This window comes from Coptis chinensis, chromosome 5, assembly GCF_015680905.1.
Source record: "Coptis chinensis isolate HL-2020 chromosome 5, ASM1568090v1, whole genome shotgun sequence".
NCBI lineage: Eukaryota > Viridiplantae > Streptophyta > Magnoliopsida > Ranunculales > Ranunculaceae > Coptis > Coptis chinensis.
This window is the reverse complement of record NC_141460.1, coordinates 14,422,551-14,448,355: the sequence shown is the minus strand read 5'-3', so window position 1 is coordinate 14,448,355 and position 25,805 is coordinate 14,422,551.

The window sequence follows — 25,805 nt, the reverse complement described above, 5'->3', positions numbered from 1 at the left end:
CCTAAACATAAGTAAAGTTGCTACTAATTTTGAAAAAAAAAATTACAATCAAAACATTTTATTATAGATTGGAGAACGGGTTAATTTAAATAATTATATCGTCTAATCCAATTTTAATATGTTGGTAAAAATTTAGATATTTGATTCAAAGTGTAGTTAGAAATGTACTAATTCAAACCCTAAACCTAGACATAAATATAGTTGCTACCAATTCCGAAATAAAAAATTATAACCTAAACGTTTTATTATAGATTGGAGAATGAGTTTAAATTATATCATATAATCCAATTTTAATTTGCTGGTAAAAATTTAGATGTTAGATTCAAAGTCTAGTTATAACTGTATTTATTCAAACCCTAAACCCTATAAACATGTACAATTGCTACCAATTCGAAAATAAAAAATTATAACCCAAATGTTTTCTACTTGTTGGAACTAAGTTATCACCTAAAACAACTACAAATAAGTTAAAATATACTAATTATTAATCAAATTATTATCAAATAGATGATGAAATATTTAAATATTGAAATTTGACAACACAGCAACAAGATACCGAATGGTTTAAGAATTTTTGGTGTCTGTTTGTTATATCTTTACTTGGTAAATAGTAACCTGACGCTATAATTTACAGTTATGTTTTGGCAACTCGTTATTGTGGTTTATGGTATTTTACAGCAATGTGCTACCGTTCCTCAAAATAGCACATACATCATGATTTCACAAAATTTATTTTGAAATTTAGGATTCAAGCTATCGTAATCCATTTAATAGTTTCAATTACATTAATCTCCAATTTCTTCTTTTTCCTGTTCAATTGGTTCTTCTAACATTATATAGTCTTCAATTTATTCGACACTGAGATGTGGGTAGTTGTATTGCGATAAATCACTCATTTGAGAGTTTAGTAATGATACATACTCCATTTGAGAGTTAAAATGTGAGATGTGGGTAGTTGTATTGCGGTAAATCGCTCATTTGAGAGTTGGGTAATGATATATACTCTATTTGAGAGTTAAAATATAGAGGTATGGAGAATTGAGAAGTGAAGGAAAATTGAGTTGAGTTGAGTTAAGTCAAGAAAAATTGAGTTGGATGTAGATAATTGGAGAAAGAGAGTGTATTTTGATAATGTATAGAGTTGTATAGTGCAAATTAGTTAGTTAAGGGCAATAGGAGGTTACCACTACTTTTGATGGGGAGTGCCCTCTTAGAAAACATGGGTTTTAAGTTGGGACACAAATGTAATAAGAAATTTCCGGTTGGAGAGTGCCCTCTTAGAAATGGAGAGTGTATTTAAGATTACCCTTTATATTATGTACTATAGATAGGCCTCTTCGGTAATTGGCTAATTGTAAGTTTACATATACATCATAACATCAACCAATCACAAGAAAACACAGCCAAGCATTTAAGCATTCAACATAATACGTACATTAACAACTTAATGCACTAATTACTCGGGACGGCTTACAAATACAACGCTCTTCTCACAGTTCATCTCACAACACCCTAATGTGGACGGGAACAGCCTTCGGGCTTACCTGCTACCACACCTGGTTAAGACTTTGCCAAAATAATAATAATAAAAAAAATTAACAGAGAGCGTTATCGTTTACGATGAATGATAGAGCGATGATCGCAGCCCATAGCTCACCTATAAAAAGAGACCCAGAACTACGTTGACTTGATTCTGATTCACTCTCACAGTCAGATACATAAGAATCTTCATATCAAACGAAGAGCAGCCATTTTCATCATCTTGAAATCTCCTCCTCCTTGTCATATTGGTGTAGTGTTGATTTACAGTCTTATAGACTAATCTCAGCAGTTACATCAATTCACACAAATATCAAATGCTTAGATTTGGCATATGGGCGGGGCTAAATGCAAAATACTTAATTATGCTAAATGCAAAATACTTAATATATATACAAAACCAACTCTACGGTTGGTGTATGCATTATATTGTAGAGTAAAAGAGATAAGGGCATGAGGGAGTGATCTCCAACAGTTTGAGTACGAAGAGGAATAAAGACAACAATTGTGAATGAGATGTGGTGAATATTTTGATTGTTGTTTTCCCATATGTGGAAAACTATGGGGAAAACTCCTTTGGCCGTATTTGGGTGATTTGGGGGGTATTTTCAACCTTTTATACTGTTCTATGCAACTTTAAATCTATGCTATCAAAGCCGTGATTACTCACAGCGTTTGGCCATTAATCACATATCGCTTGTGAACTGATTAGTTTTTTACCGATTTTTTAATTTTCCTCATAATCACCAAATATATCGATTAATTGGTTGAGATGACTTGTTTCTCACCAAACCAAGAATCAAAATCACTGAAAATATTGGTTCCCTATCCAAAAAAATTACGTAAAATTATTAGTTAAACTTTTAAAACGGGTTAATAATAAAATATTATAATCAATACACGAACGAAGCTAAGAATTTACTTATTTTCTCCCCTTTGTACAAACTCTTAAACTCTCTAGCCTCTAATATATGTATTATCTCTTGTTCTCTTATCTCTCCTCCTTATTCTTTTAAATATTTAACATAACTCTTGTGTTTGATATCTCCATAGTACTCTAAAATTGAGTTGGTGGGATGTGATTATGAGAATTTGATATTTTTTGTTGCATCTTAGATATGTATTTAGAATTTTTTTGTATGATTATACTATTATATATTTTAAAAAGGTCAGATATATACATCCGATTAAATCATCATTTGACCGATTAATCACATATTGCACCTGGAACGATTAACTCCGAAAACCGATTTTAACTATTTAGATTTAAAATAGAACTAGTTAATTAGCCTGTCCTATGGTCAGGCTTGTTAAATTTAGTTAGGAACTTTATCTTCATAGCCTGGACGTCATTATGTTAGGGACAACGGGACCTCTGCTTTGCATGTTTCCAAATGTGTTGACTACTTGACTCAAGGAAAAAAGAAATGTAAAAATAAAAGACTGCCCATATAACTATGTTGGAAATTTACAAATTAAAAATATATCTATATTGATCATGAATAAAATATTCGTGAAATTTCACCATGTCTTAACTTTCTATATTAATGGGCCACTTCACCAAACAAATATTCAACAAAAATGGATTGTAGCATTTAACGCATGAACTTACTGCTCTAAGTCAGTTATTGTGCAAAGTCTTTGTTAAATATAATCTACTTAAGATATGACCTGCAACCCTAAAAATTCAAAACTAATAACATCACAATATCACTCATCACAAAGTCACTCCACTAACACCAACATAAAAATACCAATAAATCACCTAGAACTGGAGTAAAGGTCTTGGTTGGTACATCCTCTTCGCTGCAAGAGTGAATGAAAGAAATGAAACCTTTTCACCCAAAAAAAATGATGAAATCATGAAACCATGTGAAGAAATCTGAGAGCAAATTGTAAGCATTAGTGACAAATAATATACGTAGTTACCTAGAAACACAGCCCAACATACTTACCTTTTGCTTTCAGATTGTTATTTTCATCAGTACAATAGGAAGTCCAGTGAGGACTTTGAACACCAAGTCCATATAATCCTTCACAACACTCTTTGCAAGAGTCACTTGCACCTCAAATCTAGAACATCACATCATTAGTGATTAGTGCCAGGTACATTTGGATGTATAAACAAAAAGGCATACAACTAAATCAGAACAAAGAAAAATCAATTGAATTTGAAGCTAGATGGATTGGCATTAGTACAACCTTCAATGAATTTGAAGCAGCAAAAAAACTGAACTTATTGATAAAACGTATAATTCATACGTTATTGGTTTTATACTTAAGTTCGAGGTCCCCAGTCCAAAGTCCAAAGTCCATATAGTCGTCCGTTTAGTCAAGTTACCTTACTCACGTGGGTTTGGTAAGATAGGTCGAGTAAGGGATTGTCCAAACCTTAGGTCTCGGCAAGGTTCACAACTGGAATTACAACTTTTAGTGAGTAGGATTTTAGGTTTTTTAATTGGTTTAATCAAATTAACGGTAATGTAAATAATATAAATTACTAACAGTGATTTCGATGTAAATAAACAAAGGTAGAGAAACAGAGAGAGGGTTAATCATACTCATGCAAGAATCATTTTTTAACAATTTATATTACCACATCACTACAGCTGTAATTCGTCTCGAGTTCATAGACAAATCCGAGACGACGTCGAGTATTGATCCCTAGCTTAAAGCAAGCACATCTACGAGTTGCATCAAGACTAGCATAAGGAGTTGAACTAATATTTCATCTTTGGAATATCATTTCAGCTCCTAGTTCGATTCTACATCAGCTAGACAAATTGGAGAGCTGTTTGACACCAGAGAGTCGCGTGCAAGACATTTTGGGTATCTCGCGAGACTGTTCTGGAGCGTCAGCACTCCAAATTTGTACAGTCTCAATCATTTTGGGACCGGATGTCTAATCTACACCTAATTCCTAAGTAGTGATTCTAGAACATTAAAGTGTCAATCCGGATTCTCACACAAGGAGCATAACCCTCCCCCTGAGAGGGGGGGGGGGGATTAGCTCATGATCATTGAAGGAATAATTAAACTTGCTGTATACATTAAATAAATAAATACAGGACAAGAATTAAACTTTAAAAGAAATGACTTTTATTAAGAAGAAATGACTTACAGTATTTAAGCTGCTGGAGTGAAAAGGATGGAATGTAAGTACTGAAATGAAAACTACAGACGATTAACTAGCTAATGTATAGGCTAAAGCATAAAATGCTGAAGGCCGAATAATGAAGACCCCCCTCACATATATATAGGCTAGAGACCCTTCACGTGAAGTCCTAACATTTAACAAGTTTTGTTTCATTTAATTTGTTAAGATCAAAACTTCGTATTTATAAAGTTTTGTCTTATTATAATTTGTTTTGCCCTTTTATGTTTTGGTTTTGTCTTTTAGCCCAATTCAATTCAAACATTGAATTGGTACGTGTATTTCCCATTGCAAGGTGGCACAAAATTGTGACCATCACTTGCCACCTGCCTATGCTGACTTGTCATGCCTTTTGGGCTCGCAGAATGGGTCCACGTGGTGTGTCCAGTGGCGGCGCCGATTTTAGCATTTTTACAACTTTCTATCCTTGCGTAGAGTTTGTTTCCCTGGTCGCTCTGGCAGTTCACTAGCCAACGTCGGTATCTAGTTTTATCAGATGTGAGCTTCGGAAGTTTGCTGCTTCTTTATATGTGGACCCGTTCTACACTGGTTTTGTTCTTTTGGAAACTTCGGCTCTAGTCAGGCTTTGTTGGGATTCACTGGGGTTGAGTGGGGAACTTCAAATATTCCAGTATTCCCGTACTTCGATGCATGTTTTATCATTATTTTCATGTTAACTACGGAAACCTGCAAAAGTACGAAAATATAATTATTACATGATTATTAAACACATAATCGACCAAAATGCTATGTCTCTCGGGGTTTTATATTACAGTTTTATGTGCTTATCACACCACCCCCAAACAGCACTTTGCTTGTCCTCAAGCAAAGAAAAGACATTAAAATGATAAGTGGTAAAAAAATATGTTGTCCTAAGCTAAATCTCATTTCGCATAGTGCGGTTGCATTGACCGTATGCAACAAGGCCTTGAAGCACTAGGAATTCCCTAGTGGACGAGTTATAGCCTCATGAGAGTTTTCCAGAGAAGATACTCACAAACTTCATATATACTAGAATGACTCAGTAACAAATGCCCATTTCCTTAATTAATCTCAGATATCTATACATCTCACTAGCGGGGAAAACAAGGATTTAATTCTTTCAAAATTCAAGTTAATATACATACAATAATCAAAACATCTACGTATGAGAATGCATGTAGTGATCTTATAATGAAATGTACAAGTAGGGCCGTTTCTGGATCCCTTGGATAGCGTCCTTAAGTAGGTTCTCACAGGTATGTGTCGAAACATAATTTCTCTCTTATCTTTCCACTCAAGTTTTGCTATCTCCAGTGTGCAGTGGGCACACGTTTCCTCACATACTCAATGACAACTAGAGGAGCCGAGGTCGAGAAATTACAACTACTACTTATTATCACACTATCCTACTCCTAATTGAGCTAGAGGTCTTTATTAGGTGTTATGGGGCTTAGGAGATAGTGTAGAAGAAAATGGAATAGAAAATTCAAAAAAAATGATAAGTATGAGAGAATAAGGTATTCGAGATATTTATACTAGAGAAATCCTTATTTTCTTTCCTGCTTCTAACATGGGTTTCCATACTTAGTTTTTTCAAGCTTTTGTATTCCCTTTTGATTTGATTTTGGGGGGAATTCTAACTTTGATATTTCTTTTGATTTTTGGAAATATATTTCTATTTTTCTTTTTCTTTTCTTCTGAAGCAGGTAACTGATTTTGATTTGTGACAAATTTTTCTCTTCATTTTTCCGCACTTCATCTTATTTCTCATACTCATCATCTATGTAGGCTTATTTATTTGTGGTTAATAGGGTAATGAATTTTTGGTGAAATAGAAAGGGCTAATGAAAGGTTCAGTGGGGTGACTAGCGGTAAATTTTTGGCTATATCGATCCAAAGAAGGCCTAAATTCTCGCCTAGGATTTGCGTAGTAGTAAGTAGACATGTGAACTTCTCTATTCGGAAAAACTACTCCTCTGTGTCATTACTCACATATCACACATTTTGAGGCTTTCTGGTTAGATTCTTACAGAATATGGAAACTAAGTTGTCTAACCGTAGGTCCCAGAAACTTACTGCTGTGTACATTTAATGATAGTCAGTGCATGAATGCTCAAGAAAAGATGTAAAAACTATTACATACATATTAAATTAAGTTTCTAAGAACAAGTCCTAATTCTGATGCTAGGGCATAGCTAGTAAATTCGTGGACGGCAAAAGTTCGCTACGTCAATTATTCGCCTAAGATTCGAAATTTTCAACAATAATACTTTTAAATATTCGGTCCAATAAAACGCTAACGGTAAAAAATACGATATCGTGTTTTAAACGGGTATAATATGAATATATTTCTTTAAAATTGGCTATATATTTTACATTTAAAATTTTGATATATAAGTATATAACGTTTTTTATTTTATTTTTACAATTTTATTCATGAAAAAATAATACAAATGTCATTTTATTCGCCAAACCTTATAATTCGTGAATAATTCCGCGAATAATTCGCAATTATAAGCCCGACCCAACCAATTCGCGAATTAAACCGTATCATTCAAAAATTCGCCGAATTATTCGTTTTATTCGCCAAACCTTATAATTCGCGAATAATTCGTGAATAATTCGGCGAATTACTAGCTATGTGCTAGGGTAAGATTTCTAAATATTTTTTTTTCATCACAGAAAATGAAACGATAATTTGTCACTAAATATGTTTATTTAGACATAAAGTAAACTATATACAACTATGCATGCTTAATTTTTGCGAAAGGTTCTCACCACCCCCAAACAGTCAGACGCTGTGTCCTCAAAGTGTTAAGATGAAGAAAGAGTATACCTGAGAGGCTTTGAGCAAAAATATAGTTGACATCTTCCACAGAAATTTATTGTAACACACTATATATTATACATCATAAAAGTGAAAGTACACTGTTAGATTGGCACACTGTTAGGTTATTTATTTATTTCACATCAAAACGTAAAACAAATATGTACATGTATCAACTCACATTGCCCCAATTACGATCTGGGGGATGGTCCATCCTTGCTTCGTCCCTGTAGAAATGCCATTCCTTAGCGTCTCGCCAATCTATCACAGCTTTCCAGACTTCGCTCCACTTCATATTCTTTGCAGTGTCCAGATGAGCTATCATTTTATCATCATCAGGGAAGGAACGAACTTTCTTTAGATACCTTGCAAGGTGCCGCCATGTCCGAAATCGCAAAGAACGAATGATCTTGTTCGTTGGACACATAGAGTCGACCTTTACCCAGTCCTGAAAAGTGGCCGCAAACTGTGGGAAGTACGTCCTTACTATCCTACATGCTGTAACTGGTAGGGTGATATAGTGCTGTCGAAAAGACCGAGCCCTCTTAAGGTTCTCAATTACTAGGTCTGTGATGTCGAAGGCGGTATGTTGCTAAGCCAGTGCATGGAACGTCTTACAAGCTGACTTTGATGTAGTGGAAAAATGTCAATCCCCCATGATGTTCAGAAGAATAAATAACATTGCAGTTCCAACATTCATGGTCATATTGGCTAGTGAAGTCTGGCCATCGGCCAGCTTCGACACGTTCACTGACCTGGGCAAGGCCATCGCCATAACGGGCGGCAAATTTTTCCTAAGAATAGTCATTAAAGCTGTTTTCTATCATGTATTGGATGGGGATGTCTGGCTGAAAAGGAGGAAGGTCTAGAGCCATAGGAACTGTTGGCTCGTAAAAAGAGTGTCGGGTGTTACCAATACGGATTGTAAATCCATTCAAAGAGAAACCCTGTACAGCAGGTAGATCTTCTATGTGATCGTAAAAATAAGTTGCCAAACCTGGGGAATATTTATGCTCCGGGTGTAGAATAAGGGAGTTCCAATCGACTCGAGTGATGAAGTCTCTGAAAAGATGTCCATATGCAGGAGAATTCAGTAACGAATGGAAAGATTGTTCTGGAATCATCTTTGGAGCTTCCATTGTAGAAGATGTGTGAAGAAAGATGCTACCTGTTAGACAAAGATAAACAAATATTATAATATGATGAGAATAATTAAGTAAAAACAAATTACCATAGGGAAATTGCACTATATTTAAAAAACTAAAAAGAACATAACAAAGAACATAAAATTGCAAAATTTAAATTGTGTCATAGGCCCAAGTGACGGCAAAGATCCTTTTATGAAAGGAATCCATTTATAAGATCTTTGATGTCGTCAATCCTGGCAACAGCTCGTTGCATAATTTCACTCTGTGTCTGGTAAATCTCGGCATGGTTCTCCATTATGAGAGTGTGATTTGCCGAGAACAGGTTGTGACTATGCAAGAATTGTGCTTGTTCCTCTTCCTGTATTGTCCGCAGGTCGTGAAATTCAAGGAGACTGGTGATGATAATGTTCTGACATTTGTATAATGTCATCAGTCCTTGTTGAATTAAACGAAGGCCTTCCATAGGATTAAATACATTGCTTAATGCATTTTCAGTGAAGATGTTGTCGTGAACGGGCTTCTTCGGTTTCAGATCGATATGGTTCTTTGCAACGTCCGATTCCGAAATCGTTCCTACAAACCGAAAGTGAATGGTAAGAATGTTAGTCGTTACGAGAGGTGTATTAGGAGAAGTACTAGAAAAACCCCAACGTATCATGATAAGTGTCACAATGGTTGGCAAAGAAGTCGTCTTTTCCGCGGCGCGCGCGATAGCGTTCCAGAGAAATTTAATAATGCAAAAATCATTGCAGTTAGTCTGCAAGACCCAGAGTAGATGGAGGAGGGGTTTTGTTATTTCGGAAGTCTTAGACGTGCTGAGTACATTATGAGCTAGCCATTTGATCACAAATAATTGGTTATTTTGCAAGGATCGCTGATAAACAACATGGTTTTTCCGGTTGTATTCACCGTGAAGGATAGTTGCAAACATCAGATGCCTGATATTGTCGAATGGTGAATCCTGAAGGTGTACCCCTTTGTTTGTAATGGGAATTTGAAGTACCTCATAGATAATTTCCATAGTCAATTCACGCTCGCATCCGTTTGCACAGACAAAAAATTGCCCGTTTTGGAAATAACCGTGTTTATAGAACAAAAGGACCAATTCTCTGGAAAAAAAATGCCAGCTTATAATGTAAAAGAGGGTACCATCCTCGACGTAAAATTTCAGTGTCAAAAAATGGATGAAAAAGACCGTTTTGGAAATTTTCCATAAAATTTTGCTCGGGCATGAAAATTCGAGTGAGGGTCATTAAAGATGGAGTGGTGAAGAAAATTTAGTGGAAAAAGGGAAGTTGGTATTTAGAGGTGTCTATCCTTGTTATAAATAGGCACCAATCCAAAAATATAGAAAATATGGATCGAGGTGTCACAGGGTAGTTAGACCACGTGTATCTTCTAAAATATGGCGCAAACGTTGATGTAGTGTGGATGAGAAGAATGGGGCATGTGACAAGGAGTGCCTTTTTTTTTTTTTTTTTTTTTTTTTGACGTAAATAAATAGCGTAAGTAGAAGGCAAAGGAAGATGTAAATATAATATTACAATAAGATGTAAGAACGTACAGAGGTGTGGAAACACATCATAATGATACGGGAAATAAAATACAAACCTAAATATTAGATAGAACTATATGCCACATTAACAACATTACTATAATAAAGCAACCGAGCATGAAGACTTGAGTAGCATATTCAATCTGCTGCTGCCCAAACTTTTCTAGTGCATCCATGAATCTTGAAACTTGGAGTGATCTAAAAACAATTTTTAGAATAAAAAGTGGAGAGGGGAGAAAGTGAAAGGAGTGAAATGTGAAGAATGTGTTGAACTTATTTATAGAAGAAAATTGAACCGTTTTCTGACCGTTTTATGACCGTTTTTAGATGCTATTTCATGACCGTTTTTAGGATGTGATTTCATGACCGTTTTCTGACTGATTTGCAAAACGTTGGTTTACGGTAAAATTTGTCGTTAAGTGTGACATTAAAAATATATATGTATATATATTATTATTACTAATATTATTATATATGTTTCTACCTATATAATATAATACTGGAGATAACTAATATACTATTTAACAAGGCATAAATTTTGGAGAATGTAGAATTATGAGGCGCCCCTAAGTTGAAAATAAAATGCAAACACGTAAATAAAATATCCGACATAATTCATATACAAGAAAGGTGAAAATAAACTGTCTACTGAGAATCCTCGGGGGTTGCAGGAGAATCCTCAGGGGCTGCATAAGAAGAACCAGGAGTCCTGCGACGTCGTGCAGGACGAGCTCCTGTGGAGGCTAACTGCTCCTAGATATCACCCAGAGTATCCAACACCTGGGCCTGAAACTGATGCTGGTTTGCCATGAACATTCGTTGGAACTTGGTCTGGCGAGTAGTCATTTGGTCCTGAAATGTATTCATGGAAGCTCGCATTTCCTGTTGAAATTCGCCCATGCTGTATGTCAGCGACCCGTGGCGAGTGGTCATATCCGTCCTTAACTCGCCCAAGGCATGTTTCATCGATACCTGGCGAGTGTACATGTCTCTCATGCCACTGTTCATAGTATGTAAGGCATCTATAGAGTGGTTCATCTTACTCATAGCAGTCTCATCAAAGTAGGGTGGGTGAGATGGGCCTACGTTAGCGTGCTCAGCAGCCATTGGTGCTGTGGGTTCCCAAGGGGCCAGTATGCATTTCTTAAAGACAAGCATATTCTCATATAGTGGAATAGGGAGTAGCGGGGTGGCAGACAGGAAACCCAAATTAATCATAACTTGTGTTACAAGAACGACAAGAGGGGCTGACCTGAGAGTGGTATGCGTAATAATATCAAAAAGAAAGGTAACTAAGCAAAAGTTACCCTTTCGCTCTTGGAGGATCCAGTGAAGGTGGAGGAAAGTCTTGTTGATGTCCGAGGGCTTCGAGGTGCCAATGACGTTCAGTCCCAGCCATTGAGTCACAGCCAGCTGGTTCCTACGCACCGAATGCTGATACGCGCATTTCCCATCTATGTTGTACTCGCCCTCGATTAGCGTGTCGAGCATTAGGTCGTAAGTCTGTGGGTACACGGACTACTGCTGAGTCAGCACATGGTTGACCAGAGGAATGCCCGTGATCCCGGAGATCAAAATGGGTGTGACTTCGTGGCGCACACCCTCGACGGTAACCCAAAATTTGTCGCCATTAAAGCTCCCATTGTCGTAAAATTTCATCACCAAATCTTTAGAATAAAGCCCACCATTAGCATATAACAAGTACTCCCATCCTCTAGAGTGAATTTCATTATCAAAGAATGGAGCAAACATCCTATTTTCGAATAAAGTTCTAAAATTTTTCTCCACACAAATTCGCCTGTTTCCGGCCATTACTGCTCTTAGGGAGAGGCTGGCTATTGATTTATGAAGAGGGGGAGAAATGGGACTTGCTGACGGAAGGGAATTGGATTCGGAGCTGTAGGAGTCACGCGCGAGATCGACCTAGATATAACGTGGCCTGTCTCGTGCGAGATTGAATCGAGAGGGGACAAGATCCGGATATTGGGGAAGACGAAATGAGTAATGGTAACACGTGTTTTCAGGTTTGTTGGGTTTAAATGGACTGAGAATTCGAGATTTGGTTGGGCCCAAAAAATTTTCCCAAGCCCAAATCAAGCCTAAAGCCCGATTTAAGCCTAAAAAATCTAAACGCTTACCCACGACTTGTTTGGACTCCGAATTGGATGAATGAGATATCGAAATGATCGGCACGAAAAATATCATCCAATTATATGAGTCATTCTCAAAGGTCACAAGAGTTTTTGAAAAGAAAGGAGGGGTGTTTTTTTTATATAAAAGGGAGATTACGTGAAAAACACTGGATGTCCAAAAGAGTCACCATCTAAATTCATAGGCAACTGTCATGTCGGCTCTAGAGTGAGCCAAATCCAGCTAGACTGTAGTTTTACCTTTATGTATTATGGGGTTAGGGGAAGGACGGTACCATCCTGGACCGTGCGCGCTACGGTCTAATAATATTGCTCTTTATTACATACGACTATCCTCAAACCGCCCCAAAGGGAACTCAAAGTAACCAATTCTAAGGGTTGGTCTGGTGGAATCCATTGCACGTTTGTGTTCCAAGTATACAACATCCGAGGTTGAACACGAATCTCTATGTGCACAACTTAATGCACGGGGAATATGTTTATAAAAGGCAACAATTTATACATATCTACAAGGTGAGTCTTTTAACATCAGATCCTCAAGACGAATCAAGTTTTTTAATGTCAGATTCTCAAGACGTTTGTGAGTCTTTTAACGTCAGATTCTCAAGACGATTTCCAACCCGTGGGAGAAACAGCGTGGCGATGAAGATTATCCTGCGCAGCTGGTGTCAGACAAAAGTATGCCTTAAACTGGCTAGTATCGGATAGGAAGTCAAGACCTTGACAGAAGGGTGTTTGACAATGCAAACACCATCCCATCTTTCGCGCACGTTGTTTACGAGCAAAAGTACTATGACCATTCCCTATTCGTGATGAGTGAGACTTACACCAAATGATTAGCTGAAGTTCGCGAGGCAGAGAGTAGAAAAGGGAAGAAAAGGAAGGAAGTGAAATTTTAGGTACCCATTTTTTACCAACAGGCACGTTTGCTCGTGTTGCAGAAGACATTTATACTCAGTTCTGGAATAGAGTTTTCGTGGACTAAGGTTCCGGCACTTGCAACCACACACTTCAAAGAACTTTTGAGATCATAAAATAGAAGATGGCCCGGCTACCAAAATGGCGTACCCTCTATAGAAATAAGATTGAGTACACCAAACGAAACATCTAGTCTATGTAGACCAGATCCTGAAGAAGAGTATGTTCAACATCTGGGGAGCGTAATTCGTGGTAATGTTTTAGGCGTTGTCCATTGACTTGAAATTTGCTGTTATCTTGTGGATTAAGCAAAGAGATTGCCCCATAATGTGTCACAGCTGACACAATGAAAGGACCAGACCACCGTGTTTTCAATTTACCAGGAAAAATGTGTAATCTGGAGTTGTACAGTAAAATCTTTTGACCAATTTTAAAATCCTTACGCAAAATGTGCTTGTCGTGCACTCTTTTCATATTAGCTTTGTAAGATTTCGAGAGATCATAAGCATCACTCCGAATCTCCTCAAGCTCATTTAATTGCAGTTTTCGCTTCTTGCCTGCCTTGTTGATATTGTAATTAAGGCTTTTGATGGCCCAAAGGGCACGATGCTCAAGTTCAACTGACAAATGACAAGGTTTTCCAAAAACAATGCGGTAAGGAGACATCCCTATAGGTGTCTTAAATGCTGTTCGGTATGCCCACAAGGCATCCGATAAGCGGAGAGACCAATCTTTTCTTAATGGATTGACAGTTTTCTCCATAATAGACTTTATCTCTCTGTTGGAGACTTCCACTTGGCCACTCGTTTGTGGGTGATATGGAGTAGCAACTTTGTGAGTAACTCCATATTTCTTCATTAGAAACCCAAAAATTTTATTACAAAAATATGTACCCCCATCACTGATGATAGCTTTGGGGACACCAAAACGAGAGAAAATGTTTTCTTTTACAAATTTCACGACAGTCTTATGGTCATTTGAGCGACATGCGAGTGCCTCAATCCATTTGGACACATAGTCCACAGCGACTAGAATGTAGAGAAAACCTTGAGAAATAGGGAATGGTCCCATAAAATCAATGCCCCAAACATCAAAAATTTCACCAATCAAGATAGGATTTAGGGGCATCATATTGCGTTTTGTAATTCGACCTAAGTGCTGACAACGAATACAGATTATGCAATGTTCGTGTGCATCGCGAAAAAGGGTAGGCCAGTAAAAACCACATTGTAACACCTTGGCCGTAGTTTTCTTTCCATTAAAATGACCTCCGCAAGATTGTTCATGGCAAAAGGATAATACGTCGGTGTGCTCCCAGTCGGGAATGCAGCGACGAATGAGTTGGTCGGAACAATACTTAAAGAGGTAGAGGTCATCCCAGAAATAATATTTTACAGTGGATAAGAACTTTTTACGATCAGGATGTGACCAAGAGGAAGGAACTTTCTCAGTAACTAGGTAGTTAATGATATCCGCGTACCATGGAGATGAGAAAATATAGTACAAATATTCGTCTGTGAAGGAATCACAGATAGCTTCAGAATCATTATCAATGTCACCAACCAGCCTTGATAAATGGTCAGCCACGACATTTTCGGTTCCTTTCTTGTCTTTGATTTCCAGGGTGAATTCTTGCAAGAGAAGGATCCAGCAGAACAATTGCTGTTTCGCGTCTTTTTCGCGAAAGTAAGTATCGGGCGCGGCATGGTCAAGATATATACGATGGTGGATGATCCAACTAGGTAAGGGCGAAACTTATCCAAAGCATAGACAACAGCTAGGAACTCTTTCTCAGTTGTTGTGTAATTATGTTGAGTGTCATTAAGAGTTTTACTAGCGTAGTAAATGACAATGGGTTTGTCATCACGTCGTTGGCCTAGTACGGCGCCAATAGCAAAGTCGTTAGCGTCACACATCAGTTTGAATGGTTGAGACCAATCAGGGGGTTGAATGATAGGAGCAGTAGTTAGGGCGGTTTTTAGAGTTTCAAAAGCTTGTTTGCAATTATAATTGAAGTCGAATACCACATCCTTAAGCAGGAGATTGGTTAAGGGTCGACCAACTTTAGAAAAATCCTGAATGAATCGCCTGTAAAATCCAGCGTGGCCTAAAAAGGCACGGATATCACAAACTGTATGTGGGAAACGGAGCGAAGCAATTTTTACAATTTTAGCTTTATCAACCTCTATCCCGTCTTTGGAAACAATATGACCTAGAACAAGTCCTTTGGTAACCATGAAATGACACTTCTCCCAATTAAGTACCAGATTTTTCTCTTCGCAATGCGTTAACACTTTAGCAAGGTTGGATAGGCAGTCGTCAAAGGAATTTCCATAAATGGAAAAGTCGTCCATGAAGACTTCCATATAATGTTCCACCATATCACTGAAAATGTGAAGCATGCAGCGTTGGAAGGTGCCTGGGGCATTGCAAAGACCAAAAGACATTCATCTATATGCAAAGGTTCCAAAGGGACATGTGAAAGTTGTCTTTTCTTGATCGGCAGGATCGATGACAATTTGGAAGTAGCCGGAATAGCCATCAAGAAAACAGTAGTAAGCATGACCGGCTAAACGTTCTAGCATCTGGTCAATAAATGGGAGAGGAAAGTGATCTTTACGTGTTCTGGCATTAAGTTTGCGATAGTCAATGCAAATTCTCCATTTTAATGGAATGCGAGTGGAAATGCTTTCACCATTTTCATTTTGTACAACTTGAATGTCGGACTTTTTAGGAACAACGTGGACAGGACTAACCCAGTCACTATCAGAGATAGGGTATATGATACCCGCATCAAGTAAACGTAAAACTTTCTCTCTCACCACCTATTTCATGGAGGGGATAAGGCGACGTTGTGGTTCTCGCGATGTCTTTGAGTCGTCATCCAGATGTATACGATGCATGCATACACTAGGGTATATTCCTTTGATATCATCTAAGGATCATCCGATAGCGGAGCAGTGTTCACGAATCAAACGTGCTTCTTCATCGGTAGTCAAGTGAGAAGAAATTATTATAGGGTGACTACCATCAGGATCGAGATGCACTTACTTCAAATCAGAGGGTAGAGTGTCACACCCCGAATTTCAACAGAATTCGGAAAAACATGATTTGTTCCCGACTCTTCGATCTCCGAGGTGTGACGCACTCTCCACTCCCAAAAACCCATAAACAGTTTAAATATGCGGATAATTAAAAACCAATAAAAATTTCAAATTAACAAAAGTCCTCTTCATTACATAAATTAACAAATGAAAATGCAAATAACCTTATCTCAACTGAAAATCTATATCACCTCAAAGGAAAACAAAACATATCCTGAGATGCAACGCTAACGCAAACCATAAGCAACAACCAATCTTCTTCAACACTAAACCTGTCAAGACTTATCAACTATGTTCATTTAATGAACACACCCGATAAGCAAACATGCAAATCGGGTCAGCATTATAAAAATGCTGGTGTGAGTAGCTCTAACATATAACATATACTTATACATATATATACACAATCTATAAGGCAGCTAGTTCCTCCACCGAGGCGCCTTAACTTTCAACGACTAATACAATATCTTTAAGTACAATAATTAAGGCTGGTAGTTCCTCCACTGAGGCGCCTTAACTTCCCACTAACCACACAACAAACCATACGTATAAATAAATAAGGCATGTAGTTCCTCCATCGAGGCGCCTTAGGTTCTAACTAAACAAATAACCAACATATTACCATAATTATATTATTTAAGGCTTTCTTTGCGTGTCCCTAAAATCACGTCGTATCTATGTCTTACCTAGTTTCCCTGGCTACCACAATCGCTACCTAACGTCGAACATGTACATCCATATGCCTCCCCTTACATAATGTACCACTCCGCGAACTACCTCGAAAGCGGGATGCCGCGACACAGGTAACCCTCACACGAAAGCCATTATGTAAGTACTGCCACTATTCGTCATAAAATATCGCGCGTCTCGTTCCAATATTTGCGAACGGAATAATCAAGCCACTATTCGGCTACGATTGTCCAACACATGGGTCAATCAACATCTTATATATACACCCTACACAAGGGCCAATCATATCACATACGCCCACACAGGGCAAATCACATGAGTTGTGGTAGTCAGGTTTTAGGATTTTCGTTACGTAATTTATTCAAGTGTCATACCTTAATGACTCATAATAAATTTCACTATATCACGTGCATGTCAAATACATTATTGCACTAAGCCACAATATATATAAATGTCTCAATTATATCTCATAACCACTTTCATTCTTTCACGTGCCAATACATTATTGCACTACGCCACACCCCCGTGGGAAATAATCACAATTACTCTACTAGCATCTCACAGATAACGTAATGCAGTGTTTATACATTTATGTCTCCAAAACTATTGCATTCAATATATATATCCCAACATATTATATAATATCACAATATCAACATCAAATCTTAATTAGATAATGACAACCAAATTTATACAAGCTTCCACAGCATTTTAGCATTTGATTTGTCCATACAATTTACAACATACAACGTAGCACAATTAAACAGTCAAAAGCCCACCATTAAAGCCCAATACTCAAGTCCATAAATCTAAGTCCGTATATAATTTAATACTCGTAACAACATATATATCAAATTCTTATTATCAGAATTCTCTTCTAGTTACGTGCCAATATTATATTGCACTACACACTACTCACGTCAAATCCTACCTATATTAATATCCGTTTCTCCCAAGATGCTCATAGTGAGCCACATCAGCAAAGTTTTTAAAATAGTCCCTATTCAAAAAATAATTACTTGTCTTCTTACCAAACTAACCCTGAATTTGGCCTGCTCTCTAATTTAATATAAATTAAAATTGTCCCTTTTTCATGTGTTATGCTAAAACAAAAACAAAGCTACGATTATTTCATTATTTCAAATGTATGCATGGGATAAAAAAACAAATTCTAAAAACAATGGATTAGTTAATTGATATGTATTAGTTATTGGATATGGATATGGATATGTATTAGTTAATAGATATGGATATGTATTAGTTAATAGATATGGATATGGATTACTTATTGGATATGGATATGTTAAACTTCCAAGTGCTTCCCTTAAATATAGGCCCAGACATGATGGGTTTAAGAATAATAGGCCCGGCCACAGGTCGGGCTGCATGGCTAGTCTTAATTAGATAATGACCAACCAAGTTATACAATTTTCGACAATATTTTATTACTATATTTGTCCATATAATCAAATGTGTGAAAAATTGGAAAAAGTCAACATTTCATTGTCAACGGTCAAAGGTCAAAGTCAACAGTCAAAGGTCAAAGTCAACACGTCATTGTCAAAGTCAAACTGTCATTTCCATGTTCGACAGGTTCAGGGTCATAGTCATGGTTCATGGCTAAGGGCAATGTGCATGGCTCACGGGCTCATGACCAAGGTAATGGTTCGGACCCAACTGGCCAAGCCCAAACCTTAGAACCCGAAAGTCTAAAACCAACTTATTTATTCTACCTGACCCAATTGGGATCTATATTAAGTCCTATGGACTGGCCCCAAGCAATATTAGAAACTGGCCCAAAACAGTTAAGTGGTTCGGTCCAAAAATTAAACTAAAACCGGCCCAATCAAAACAAAAATTGATGTGGTCCGGCCCAAAGGAAACTAACTAGTTTTTGGACCAAAGAAAACAAATAAAAGGTTGGCCCAAACAACTAACACAAACCGGCCCAAACAAAACTACCAAGGCCCAAAAACTGAACTTGGCCCAAGCCCAAGAGATGAAATAGTGTCAATTTCTCCAACAGCCACCACCAAAACCGGCCACCCAAAAATCGGCCACCACCCCTCACTTCATCAAACCGATTTTACTCCTTATCAAAAACCAAACACCTTTAATAAAAACAAAAACCCCCAAATCATTCAATCCCTATCTCCTTCAAAACTAGATCTAAAACCCATCGACCTCCATTAACGCTCCTCTCCGAGCTTTGGCCGCCCGCATTCGACAGCCCCACACACTATAATCACTATACCCTAGTCTAGGTAAAAGCCCCACACTCTAATCATACTCAAAAACAGACCAACCACCGGTGCCATTAACGCACCTCCGGAGCTTCAGTAGCACCATTAATAGCCCACTCACACCCCCTTCACTACCCCATCACCAACAACCCTTACCAGTACACAACCCAAAACCCACCAACCAACAACAAAATTTTCTTAAATAAACTGGGCGAAGTTCTTGTCTCGCCGCCATTAACGATTTCTGCGAGCTTTGGCAACCCCTTTCCAAAGACCCATTCCATTGACAATAACCAAACTTCAATACTACACTCCGACATAAATCAACAAATACTAAGCCACAAGAAAGAAAAAGTGCAACAGATAAAAGAGAAACAGGGACGATTTCAATAAGTTGGACTTTAACTCCCTTAACGGGCATAAAGGTTCGTCAGCCAATTCCGAGTTTCAACAAATTTTAATCAGTTTTAATAACGACAGTTTTACCAATGACAGAACGAATATTAATAACATAATAATTAACATATTTCGTGAAATAGAAAACTAATCTACTCAATTGTATTAAAACCCAATTTAATCCTCCTAGTCCAAGCCGTCGCGCTCCAACGCTCGAGCAAACAAGTTTCTAGCTCTGCCTCCATTTTCATTATTTTTTATTATCTTAAAAACCCTATTCTCTAGAACAATGTGTTTATATACTTGGGTTCGAAACCTAAGCCCAACACAGACTCGGGCCCAAAAACCAGGCCCACTTATCACAGATCCAATCCAGCAAATTTTTAAATAAATAAATAATTAATTAATAAATATGTATTTTAAATACGGGCATTACATAGAGGTTTTAAATCTGGAGTTGGAGGATTGGGAATCAAGGACTCGTGAGGGGTCATCTCTTCAATGGAAAAGAGCGAGTCCGATTCTTCTGAATCAGTTAGCAACGCAGCAGTAGGGTCAAAAAGTGGTACCGACTCTAATAATGCGTGGCCATCCTTAATGTAAGAGTCATCATCAAACTCAGGATTATCAAAAGAAAGAAATTGGTGTACCTCGTCTTCGGGAAAAGAGTTTGTGAAATAATCGTGTGCCAGACTATCAACCAAGCTAATCTCGCCTTCCATTATTGGATCGGGAAATTGTTTCATTAATTTGAACACATTGAGTTCAACAGAAAGGTTCCCGAAAGACAATGTCATTGAACCGTCCCGACAATTTATGAGAGCGTTAGCAGTTGCAAGAAATGGTCGTCCCAAGATGATAGGAATGGAGTCACATGCCACTTCGGTATCTAGAATGACAAAATCAACGGAGTAGTAAAAATCTTGGACCTTGACTATGATGTTTTCTACTATGCCCTTTGAGTACTTGATGGAGCGATCCGCGAGTTGCAGAGTCATATTGATAGGTTTTAATTCATGAAGACCTAACTGCTTAAATAAGTAGTAGGGAAGTAGGTTAACGCTGGCGCCTAGGTCTAAAAGTGCGGTAGCGGTATACTTGTCGCCCAACGTGCATGGTACAGTTGGTCGACCTGGGTCTTTGTATTTAACCACACCATTGGTAGTAGTAATTGAGGGAAACTGCTTAGTGAGGAACGCTTGTTGAGGAACATTCGTACGTCATTTGGTGGTGCACATGTCCTTAAAAAACTTGACATGCTTGGGCAAATGCTTAAGCACATCTAGAAAATGTAGGTTTATGGTCAAATTTTTGAAGGTTTCACGGATCTCATCGAAATGTTCGTCAGGTTTGTTCTTTGCCAAACGGGCAGGGAATGGAGCTTTTGGACGGAATCTCGCATATGGATCAGTGGCGTCTTTCCTTAGGGACGTGGATGTAGATTTGGAAGGAAGAACTTCGTCCGTTATAGGTTGCGAGGTAGGAGTTGGAAGGACGTCAGCCGTCGCTTTTGTTAATTCGACGTCTGGCATACGTATGTGATTGTCGATGGTTTGGCCAGAACGAAGAGTGGTAATGGCATTTACCTCACCCTGGCTTGTATTACTAGATCCTGGTGCATTGTTGAGTTCAAAGACAGTGTTTGTAGGCTTAGGGTTTGGAACTACTTGGCCAGGGAACACTCCCTTTTGACTTTTATCCTGTGCTAACAGCTGAAGAGACTGTTGGATAGATGCTAAGATTTGATTCTGTTGATTCATGTAAGTCAGAAAAGTTTCAACTATTTTATCGGCAGCGGATTGTACTAGTGGAGCAGTAGAAACAAGTTCACGGTTATTATCTACGGGTTCATTTTGGTAGCCATATCCTTGATTAGCGGGAATAAGGTTGCGGTTGTTTTGGTACCCTATATTTGCATGGTTGGGAAAATTACTTTGCCCTTGCTGGAATTGCGGAGGATTTCCTTGATGGTAGGAATTGTAGTTTGAGGGTGGTTGTACAGGAGCGTTGTTGACACCCGGAAGAGCTTGTTGTTGGGCAGGGGGTGCCCAAGCCAAATTCAAATGTTGTCGCCACGATGCATTAGGGATGTTAAAAGCATAAGAATCTTCAGAAGATTAGGGAGGGCACTCGTATACCAAAGGATAATAAGAATTGGCGTGCTCAGGACTTAAGCAAAGAGGACATGGGGAAGCGTTGGCAGCCATGACCTGTTTGGGTTTCTGATCATTTACTTGAACCGAAAGAGCATCGACCTTTTTGTTTAGGGACTCGATCAGAGTTTTTAATTCTGGATCGGGTTTGACCTCGAACATAGATGTAACTTTGGTAGGAGTGTCTTTAGAAGATTTGGAAGAATCAATGTTTCCCCAATGGGTGCTTCGTGAAGCCTGTTTCTCAAGGAAAGTGTATGCTTCAGTAGCGCCTTTGTCCATGAAACAACCGTCGCTCATATAATATCTAATGTTTTTTTTTATGGTTAGAGAGACCATTAAAGAATGAACGAACTAATACAGCGGTGTCGAGTTGATGATGGGGACATTCGAGAAGCAGATCAGTAAATCTGTTCCATACTTCTGAAAAGAATTCCTGGGGGTGTTGGCGAAAGAATTGAATCTTCTGAAGCATTTCTATAGTTTTCTTCTGAGTATAGAACTTTATCATGAATGCTTGTACGAGTTTGGCCCATATGTCAATGGATTGCGACGCTTGTCCGGCGAGCCAAACTGAAGCTTTATCAGCTAAGGTGAAAGGGAACAACCTAAGCAAGACTTGTTCGTTGGTGACGGTCGGATGGCGGAAAGTGGTGACTACTTGTTGCATCCGACAAAGATGATTGTACGGTTTTTCATGGTCTAAACCATGGTAAACAGGTAACAAACCGAATATGTTTGGCGGAATGCAAAAATCACCTACGATCACATCAAGTTTAATGCAGGAAGCAGGTCCTTCCTGTAAGGCAGTATAGAAATCCGAAAGGGGTTTCTCAACTGTGGGATTTTCCTAAGCCATAACTAAGGGAGATAATGATAACGGAGATGTTTGACGAGGTTGGTTTACGGAGGAGGAACTATGTCTAGGAGATAGCATAAGCAGTTGTTTATTGTATTTCCGACGACGATATATAAGTTCTAATTCCTTATTAGTACCAGACTATAGTCTCATACAAATACAAGTTTTAATTCTAGGCTCATAAGGAACAACTTATGACAGGAGGATTTAGAATTAAGGAAGGAGGGAGGTGAAGCACGTCTTCCTGAGCTGTTGCTGACTTGAGCAAGTAAGCTAGGATAACGTGTAAATATTCCAGCAGCCAGGTCACTTGATAGAATTGAGGGAGGTTGTTCGTGCTAGCACGTTCCTTAATTAGGCAGCCTCAATTTTTTCAAGTTTTCTAGGCACTGATGGAATAGGATGATGATTTATGATAGTGTATTATGCGGGGTGTTATTAAGATGATTAAGATGAAATTTTAATTATTAGGATATTTTTTTTTATTATTTATTTATTTATTTTATATATATATATTTTCCGTATTTAATGTATTATGGAGATGTGATTCAAAAACATGTAATTAAAAACGATAGATGCCAAAATAGAAAACTAAACATACAATTAACATACGCTAGTGTTACACAGGAAGTCTACACATGCAATTCTATATTACTTATACGTGAATATAAATATGTCTTATGCATGCAATAATCTATAGCTATCGATAAGTACAACTATATGTGAGCTAAGAAAATGTCGAGAACGAACTCATGCAAATGAATACCGCGTACGTGAATTGATGTAACATACACATACAAAAATATTCTAAGCAGGTGGTTTGAAACTACGCATACATCCAAATATATTCGAATCATATTAATCGTGTTAATGTGAAGATATAATGACGAACCACATTTATATGCAAAGAGTTCTCATGCAAACACACAAACATGCAAGGTAAAACATGTTATAGCAAACAACCAAATAATATCCTCGACAAAGTTTGAAAAGTTTAAGAATTTGAAACCTGGCGTCCCGCGATTCCTTGTACAACGATCGAATTAACTCCCGAGCTCGTGAACTTACTGGATAGTGGATAAACAGGACTAGAGAGTCCAAAAGAGTATTGAAAAGGAAAGTGGTCTGTACCTGAAAACCGGAGTGTTGATACTCCAGATTAGTCTCGCGCGCTACTAATGTAGTCTCGTCCGAGACTCTTTTGTCAGTTCAGTACTTCAAGTTCCTATGGAATACTTAGACTGTGCTAATAAAAATAAACAATATTTGGTTCACAGGTATCTGTTAGTAGAAAAAGTGGGGGCAAATAGGTACGTAATACGTTAGTATTGCAAAGGAAATGGAAATAAAAAAGATGAGGGGGTAGAGGAGGGGGTTTATGTTTGATGTATTCCAGTTATTACGTTAAATGTCCAGAGTCCTTCGGCATGCAGCGGCGCCATTTGATAAAATGTATAATTCACACGTTATTGGTTTTATACTTAAGTCTGAGGTCCACAGTCCAAACTCCGAAGTCCAAAGTCCGTATAGTCGTCCGTTTATTCAAGTTACCTTACTCACGTGGGTTTGGTAGGATAGGTCGAGTAAGGGATCGTCCAAACCTTAGGTCTCGGCAAGGTTCACAACTGGAATTACAACTTTTAGTGAGTAGGATTTTAGGTTTTTTAGTTGGTTTAATCAAATTAACAGTAATGTAAATAATGTAAATTACTAACGGTGATTTCGATATAAATAAACAAAGTTAGAGAAACAGGGAGAGGATTAATTATACTCATGCAAGAATCATTTTTTAACAGTTTATATTACCATATCACTACAGCTCTATTTCGTCTCGAGTTCATAGATAAACCCGAGACGACGTCGAGTATTGATCCCTAGTGAAACGCGCACATCTCTGAGTCGCATCACACTAGCATAAGGAGTTGAACTAATATTTCATCTCTAGAATATCATTTCAGCTCCTGGTTCGATTCTACATTAGCTAGACAAATTGAAGAGCTGTCTGACACCAGAGTGTCGCGCGCGAGACATTTTTGGGTCTCTCGCGAGATCGTTTCGAGGCGTCAAGACTCAAATTTGTCTGAGCCTCGATCATTTTGGGACCGGATGACTAATCTACACCTAATTCCTAAGTAGTGATTCTAGAATATTAAAGTGTCAATCCGGATTCTCACACGAGCAGCATAACCCTCCCCCTGAGGGGGTAGATTAGCTCATGGTCATTGAAGGAATAATTAAACTTGTTGTATGCATTAAATAAATAAATGCAGGACAGGAATTAAACTTGAAAAGAAATGAATTTTATTAAGAAGAAATGACTTACAATATTTAAGCTGCTGGAATGAAAAGGACGGAATGTAAGTGCTAAATTGAAAACTACAGACGATTAATTAGCTAATGTATAGGCTAAAACATAAAATGCTGAAGGCCGAATAATGAAGACCCCCCTCACATATATATAGGCTGGAGACCCTTCACGTGAAGTCCCAACATTTAACAGGTTTTGTTTCATTCAATTTGTTAAGATCAAAACTTTGTATTTATAAAGTTTTGTCGTACTATAATTTGTTTTGTCCTTTTATGTTTTGGTTTTGTCTTTTAGCCAAATTCAATTCAAACATTGAATTGGTACGTGTCTTTCCCATTGCAAGGTGGCACAAAATTGTGACCATCACTTGCCACCTGTCTATGCTGACTCGTCATGCCTTTTGGGCTCGCAGAGTGGTCAACGTGGTGTGTCAAGTGGCGGCGCCGATTTTGGCGTTTTTACAACTTTCTGTCCTTGCGTAGAGTTTGTCGCCCTGGTCGCTCTGGCAGTTTACTAGCCAACGTCGGCATCCAGTTTTATCAGATGTGAGCTTCGGAAGTTTGTTGCTTCTTTATATGTGGACCCGTTCTGCACTGGTTTTGTTCTTTTAGAAACTTCGGCTCTAGTCAGGCTTTGTTGGGCTTCACTGGGGTTGAGTAGGGAACTTCAAATATTCCAGTATTCCCGTACTTCGATGCATGTTTTATCATTATTTTCATGTTAACTGCGGAAACCTGCAAAAGTACGAAAATATAATTATTACATGATTATTAAACACA